The sequence below is a fragment of the Halyomorpha halys genome, unplaced genomic scaffold (assembly GCF_000696795.3).
Source record: "Halyomorpha halys isolate HHAL.00 unplaced genomic scaffold, Hhal_1.1 Scaffold709.1, whole genome shotgun sequence".
Classification (NCBI taxonomy): domain Eukaryota; kingdom Metazoa; phylum Arthropoda; class Insecta; order Hemiptera; family Pentatomidae; genus Halyomorpha; species Halyomorpha halys.
Window position 1 is genome coordinate 514,379 of NW_027112191.1, and position 8,348 is coordinate 522,726.

Sequence of the window (8,348 nt, forward strand, 5' to 3'; positions counted from 1 at the left end):
TATTATATATATAAACATAGCACGTTTGAAGTAAAGTACTACTGGCTTAAACCTGAAAGTTCCCCATTTCACTAATTTTTTAACACATTAGTCAAAGATCCCATGAGCTTCTCTTGAGCAAGAGTAGTCAGTGAAAATTGATATCTGTAAAAATATATTAATGTAAAAAAAACATCAATGTGTTAAATTTTTTCTGATTCTATTTTATCAGCCACTGAGGTTTCACAGTTACATTTAGATGGATGCTACATATTAATTTATACAAAGAAAAGTAGTAGATAACACAGTAACAAGATTTCCATTTTTTTTTTTTTTTTAATGAAAGACTCAGTAAATTGAAGAATATTAAAAATTAAGTTATGCAATGGGCTGCATAATTTTTAGCAATTAACTCTGCAATAATATAGTTTCATTTAAAAATATTTTTTAAATTATTTCACTTCTACACCTCATATTTAAATTAAAAAAATCACATTCAACATTCCGAAAATGCTTTTAATGTTGAATGAACGGAAAGGAAGTTAAATGAATGGTATGCTCAAACCCATAGCAAGGAACAACTAAGGTGACTAACCCTGAGTGGGAATGGAAGAGCAAAGAGCAATGTAGGCTACTGGATCTGTAAAAGCAAGGACCAGAAATAACTACCTAAGACTGGAGAATCAAGAAACAGTAGATGTGACTGCCCTTAGATCATGAGACTGAATGCTTCTTCAAGCTGGCACTGGAGGCGCGAGGAGTATTGTAGATAATTGGAACTAGGACCAAGGTCCCTGGTTGTGCCAGCAAGTACCAAGTTGGAACTGAGGGTGGCAGATACTATCACTCAGTCTGTGGCCAAGGGAATTGATGTGTCTACCTTAGCTACCTTGTTTCTGCAGCCTATAAAACGAAATCGTTTTATAATCCAATTTCCTATAAGAATCCGTCATCACAATTTGAGTTTCCTTCACCTGTCAAGGAGACTAAAATGGTTGTCATGATGATTAACCTCAACTATGATACGATAATGTCCTTAACATTTTTCCAACTTCCTCACCGTTTGCACGCAATCTGTCAAAACCCGTAAAAATTGTCAACAGTTATTGGCGGTTTACATGTACGCCTTCTGGACGCGTAGGATCTAAAAATTGTTCGATATGAATTCATTTTAAAGTATAATTTCCAACCAGAATCAGTGAAAAACATTACTTCATTCCATAGGAAATTTCAGAGTTAGTTGTGCTGGAGAAGCTTAGAAAGTGGACAATACCCTAGAAAGATAGACTGCATACCTCTATTATGACTAATAAAAAATCAAATAAATATTGCAAAACTTAAAATAGCAAAAAATATTGTTGCCAAAATGCAAAGCAGGACTTACATATTTCGCATTACATTTCGAAATATTAATATTTTACATAGGGTAGCCAGCCGCCGGGTCATACAGGAAGGTAACTCCATTCTACCGGGTACTATTCCTGTAGATACGAAGGGGTATGTAAGCCCAGCGGGCAATCAGTCGCCGGGTCCTACGAAAAGATAAAGGGTAGAGGAAACACCCAGTGAAGGCAGAAAAATAAAAGACAATAAACATTTCCAAAAATATGACACTGAAATGTACTGATCCACTATGTAAATTGTTATCATCATCGTGAAGCGAGATTTCACACTGAGACCTTACAATTTTGGCTTATTCTTGTTACTGGGCTATTAAACTCTATCGAGAGGTACTACGTGTAAGATGTTAGCATTCTGTGGATCAGCAGATTCTATTGAAATCTTTATTAATTCAAATGATACATTTATGTATATTACAATGAATAATATACAATTAAGTTATTTACAATGAATGGTATAAATATTAATACACGGCGTTTGCTTGTTGCCAATAGTAGTTCCCGTGTTAGCTGGTAGGTTGTGCCATACCGGACCATAGTGGTTTAGGCGGCCGTAGTACTTATGGCATAGACCAGTAGGTCGCGTGTTGCTACACTATTATTTGATTTAAACTTCACAGCCACCTGCAGCTCTCCCTAAAATCTAAGAAGTTAATAATTTTTATTTCAATAAAACTTTATAACCAATTAGCAAGTGGTTGTAATATTAAAAAAATAAAATGTGTAATATGAAAAAAGCAAAATAGGACAAATTAAATATGTTTGCTACTTGTTGATTGTGGATAAGATTTAGGCTGCTGCGATGACGTCACAGATTGTAGTGGTTAGTGAGAAAGGAACCTTCTTTCTGGCTGAGCTCTACTAGACTGTTCATGAGGACTTGATTTTAATTAATTATATATGTGGTTATATAGGGTTAACTATTCAACGGGTTATTGTGGACATTTGAAGTAGATTGTAGTTTAGTGGAAAATAATTTGCAACTAATGTGACTTCAACTTACTAATACTGGTAATGTATTAATTATTCTTACACATGGTAGCCATCTTGACTAGTTGTAAGCCTCCATATGTGCATTGGACTGATACTAATTAGTATTATATTAGTATTCATTAATAAAATTTTATTCCTTAAAGTTAATAAAATAATGTTTTTTAGTTGGTAAATAAGTTAAATATATTATCTTAAACACTGTTAACATATATATTTTTAAAATTAACACAAATAATTGGTTCATGTAACATCTTAGAAAGCAGAATTTCATTCTGCTAGACAAAAACAATTATAATCAATTGATCTAATGTGCTAGCTGATAAATATTTAAATTAGTAAATTTTAATACCTGTATGTCTCTATTCCATTTACATAAAGCATTAGGTAATATGAAAAACGATGAAATTCAGTCTGCTCTAAAACAATAGTATTCTTTCTACATGATATATATAGCACTTTATTTAATCATTGTAATTTCAATATAATACGAAGCTGACATTGTGTTTTGCCATTTTTATTAGTTAATTAATCAGTAATTATGAGGTGAAATAACTAAACTATTTTATTTCATTTTTCTTGTTACTAAACTAGCATTATACCTTATACCAAAGAAACAATATTAATACAAAGGAGAAAAAAGGCTTTAAAAGTTTAACTGAAAATGACCCAGCTACAGAGGGTGGTTTAAATTCTTTTCATAAGATGATTATAAGTTGTGTTATCCAACCCACTAGTTAAGGTTCAAAATGCTCTTTTTTTATCCATGATTAGTTTAGACTAAGAAGATAAAAACATGTTAAAATGGATAACTGAAAGGGACCAACCCCTGAGAGTTGTTTAATCTCTTTTCTTTGATAACCACATGTCATATTGATCTTGAGCCCCAAATTAAGATTTGAAATGTTCTTTACCCAGTGATTTGAGCATAATCTTTTCCTTATTTCAATCATGATTAGTTTTTATAAACAGTTAATCTCATGGATATCTGTTTTTAACTGCCATATCCTTAGGAATCATAGCTATTTATGTTTAGTAATTAAAGCATTTACTAAAAATAGTAGATTTTGGCTATTCCAAGATTTTTTTTTTATTGATTATTATTCTATAATAACTAGGATAATGAATTGTTAAAAATAACTCCCCAAAGTTGGGTTTTAAAAAAAGAAAACTGTAATTCATAATAATTCCATTTTTTAGAAAGTATTTTGAATGGAGTATTTAGATTATTGAATAGGTAGTTTCCAGTAAGATATGGAAGTGTTTATGAGTAATAATCCAATTTATTAAGATTATTATTGGTTGTAGAATATCAATAAATAGAATAGAATTAAAACTTGAGATTGTTTTACCTGAGTAATTGAGGCGTTACCTTACCAACCTCAAGTCTGCAGTGGCATCAGGTTTACTTTCATTTTGTGGCAGCCTCATGGAACAAAAACACGATCCTCACTCTGTATATATTTATTGTTTCACTCTTCTCAGATGATTGAGGCATCTCATAAGCTCCAGGAAGACATTGACTGCATTCATCGCTGAGCTCCAGAAATAAGCTTAACTTGAATCCTGCAGAAACCAAGGCCATCCTCATCAGTTCAAAACCCTTCCTTTCTATCCAATACTATGTCTCAGCAACTTACCCATCCAGTTTCAATACTCTATAAAAAAACCTAGGAGTCACCTTTGATCAGTTCCTAACATAGGAATAACCATATTTCACAAATAACCGGTAATTTATCTCAATCCTTAAACATCTCCTACTATTCCGGGAATCATTTCCCCATAGTTACCATCAGGTTTTAGTATCCTTCCTCATTTTTCCATAACTTGACTATGGATTCCTAGTGTATGGAGGTCTATCTGGTGAAAAAGATATGAGACTGAAAATATTAATGAACCACTTCATACGATTCATCTTTGGTATTTCCAGACATCTCATATCTTCCACTAATATTCTGGGAAGAGTTGGCTCTTTCTTCCTTACTTTATGTCTATTCATCCACCAGTTACATACAAGATTCCAACCTACTGATTTGTTCATGCCTTCCCATAGAACTGTTTCCTTTGAAAAATCCTTTACCATTTGAGATACCTTAGCCATATCAATTCGTAAAGCTTTCTCCTTAACATTATTTAAAAATCAATTATAAATCTATCTCCTTAAATAGTAATCTTCCATAAACTTGTAAGTAATAAATATCAATGCAAACTTGCATAAATATGTATCTTTTGTTCATATTTTATGTCTAAAATTATTATTATAGGTTTATTTAATTTTGTTAAATATGATTTAATTCAGCCAGACAATTGCAGTTTAAATTGTCCAATTTGTTATTCTTAGGGGACCAAGTGTTCCAGAATAAAGCAGTAAGACACTGATATCCATGGCTTAACTGTTAATCAAAACTAATGATGTTTACAGTAAGCAAAAGATTATATTCAAATCATTGGATAAAATGGTTGAGTCCCTTTGAGCTATCCATTTAAACCTCCGTTTCTCTTTATGAGATATTTTCTAGCTTTTATTGATCTACTCACGATGATCCTTGAGGTTTAGTCAAATTTATTATTTTACCCCTGATCCTAAATATTGTTTGTTCTGAATCTGCTTCAATAAATCATTCAAATTTTGGTTTAGTATTTATAGTATTAATGTCTTTATAAGTTTCTATGTTGTCATAGAGTTATGTCAAGAGTGTCATCACCCCAGGAATTCAATGGGTTACCAATGGTCTTCAGTAGTGGATTGTAACAAGAGAAAATAAAATCTAGCCAGAATGTGACTTTGACTTATTTATACAGGTACTATTCAATTTATTTTATTAAAGATAACCAATAAAATCTGCCAAAAATTAAGGGCATAGTAACAATAAAATAAAAATATATTTGCACCTATATACAGTATACAGGTACAGTATTCATTTGTCTTATTGATGTGCGAATGAGTTAATTACTGGTTACTTTGACTATTTAACTTCATAAGATTAATTATTAATTGTGGTGTAAAAGCTTTTGATAATTGACTACTCATGCAATAGTATTGAATTGATTTAAAAATAATTAACTGTAATGTTTTCTATAGGATCAAGGATAATTAATAAAGTCTCTTAAAAGTCCTTGATTATGCATATACTCAGTGTTAACAATATTAGAAGGAACATAGGATAGGATAATAGGCAAGGATAGAAGAGCTAGGATATACAGGTATAACCGAAAGGTAACCAGTCTTTCAACCTTACCATAATGCTAGAGGAAATCAGTCTCCAGACATTGTTAAGGAAAAGGTTGCCTTATCTATCTAGGGCACCAGTTGGCTGACCTAGGGGCTGACAAGTTTGAGCAGTTTCAATACTGAAAAATTGTGGTTTTATGGAAAGGAAGTTAGTAGGAAATTAACAACTCCAAAAATACTTGTTGACCAATTAGAGACATCCTAATAGAACCCTGAAGGGATTTAAAGAGAACAAATAGAATTTTCTTGACAAAAGGACTTTGTATTTATCTTACAGAAAACATTAACATCGAGAGGTGTTCTAATAGTGAAATTATTTTGGCTTATTTAGAAGCTCACTGGGAAAAAATTTCATTGATATATACACAATGTTGTTTAGACTAGTGTATAACAAGTGCAAACAGAGTCTTATACTAGATACTCTGTCTTGTTTTCATTATTTGCCAAACTTATCTCTTGATTCTCTCCCATAAGGTCAAGGAAAGCTTTTTCTGCTGCACAAACAGACCTAGCAACACTATCTATATCATCTTTGTATGCTAGTAACTGCACTAGTTAGTTGAATATTGTTAGTTTGTATACCAGAATCACTAACAACGTTCACAAGTGGTAAGTTAAATAGCAGGCAAGTAAATATGTTTCCTTGCCTAAATTTGAATTTCTTTCCCAAATTTTTACTGGACTTTTGACATCATCCAGCGTCATCTTTGCTTGGGCCTATTTATACTATTGTAGACCAACTTAAAATCTGTAAACAGATGATGTGTCATCATTGTATATTCAGATGTTTTTTTCCAAAATTAGCCATGTAATGAGAATATACTATTATTCACTCCTTGGTAGAATCTTCTGGTTACATTATTCTTTAGTTGTTAGAGCTGCTGTATTTTCCAAGCTCTTCTCTTCTTTCTTTGTTTACTTTTCTCCTCCCTCTTTTTATTCCATTATTGCTTTGTAGCTCTTCTTGCATATATATTTTTTTAATCATTTTATGATGGCCTCAGATACTAGTGCACATTCATTGTCAAACCAAGATGATCTCTGGGGGCATATTTCCAACCCTAGAGTGAGTTCAGCTGATTTTTGAATTGCATAACACTGTAGTAATAATGATTCTGTTCAGTATCTGATTCTTAATCTTTAGTTTCTATAAGAATCTTATCCAGCTGTGACTGATCTTAAGCAAGTATCAGGTTCTTTGAGCTTCTGGGTACAGTAATCTTGGCTCTTTCATTCATGATATTGCATTTTTTTTTTTTAACAAGTTTAGTGTAGGTCACTTCCTAATGAGGACATGGTCAATCTTGTTGATCTTGTTATTATTTGGTGATCTTCAAGTTCTTATTTAGGCAGTCTCTTTTCTGAGAAATAAGTTACTTTCTTTCTAAGAGGTGAATATGTTTCTTAATTAAATATACTATAAATGTTTTGTACAATGAGAAATAAAACAGAATGAAAACAAATAATGGTTTCTATTAATCCTTAAAAAATACAGACCTCTTAACAGCAGCACATGGTTATAGGTTTTACTGAGACTGCTACATTAATTATTTATTCTGAGAGATAGTTTTAGCTTAATATTTGTTGAATAATGCAGTGCTTATAGTATAGGCTGCATGTAAAATAGAGTAAAAGTTCCAAGAGCCTTTTTTTAGATAAACTTGGACACAGATAAATTAAAAACAATGATATTATCAACAATTATCACTAAGTCTGAGAAATGTACATTATAAAATATTATATTAGTTAATTTTTTTTAATTATTGCTGCATAAAACTTTATTTTCGATTAGGTGTAATATAATTTTATTAGCAATCTTGAATTAAAATGATAGCATTTAACATTAATCGTAACTTAATAGCTTTATTTATCAACAGTATTTAACTATATGTAAATAATTATTCAATTTAAAAATCTGTTATAGTTTAAACTAAAGCTTGGAGTTAGAAACGCTCTCATTATTCGTCCAATTGCATCCTATCAAGAGCATTTAACAGCTATTGTTCAGTCATCCCTATAGCTGCTGGAACCACCAAGATATCTACAGCCACTATAAAAATGATTTCAATTCCTGAGAAAAACTTGTGAGGTCATACTTCATTCTCATTTATTCCATAAAAAAAATCTTTCTGAATTATTCATTTTTTTTTTCAAGATGTTTTGTTGAATTGTTTAGTGAAAGTTATATGTATGTTCTTGAGATGAAAGGAAAATTTAAATTACATCACGAGAAAGTGTCTGAAATAATTTACATTTAACATAGTCAAATTTAAAATTTTTTATGTAGTTTTCTCTCAAATATTTTTTATTAACATGTTCTAAAAATTGTAATTTTAATGTAGGGTGCTTATGAAAACTCAGTAGCTGATTAGCATATCATATTAAATTTTTTATATTAATATTCAATTAGTAAATTTTAAATTAGGGTTTATATGCTATAATTTAAAATTAATTATAAACTAATTAACATCCTTAATCCATAATTAACATCAGTAGAAAATTACCATGTCTTATAAACCTTTTTATGTCGATATTTAATCAGTAAATTTTAAATTAGAGCATATAAAACAATTCAAAGTTATTAAATCAGTGGAATGATTCAAATATAATATTCAATGCTAACTGCAGAAAACACAAAAGAAGAAAAAATGCTCAGCTGAGTAGATCTGTCATCTGCAAGTGTATATAAAAGAAATGTCTGGCTGAACCGGAATAATTTGGAAATAATTTCTTGTCAAAATTCTGTT

At 30.8% G+C, this 8,348-nt stretch overlaps 1 long non-coding RNA gene across 1 annotated transcript; it reads left to right on the top strand.

Annotated features, from left to right (window-relative positions):
• Positions 1–2,117: 2,117 nt before the first annotated feature.
• LOC136796441 (uncharacterized) lies at positions 2,118–7,684 on the top strand. The gene is made up of 3 exons (XR_010844165.1): positions 2,118–2,390; positions 5,052–5,171; positions 7,526–7,684. It is a non-coding gene; the product is annotated as an uncharacterized lncRNA (long non-coding RNA).
• Positions 7,685–8,348: the final 664 nt, after the last annotated feature.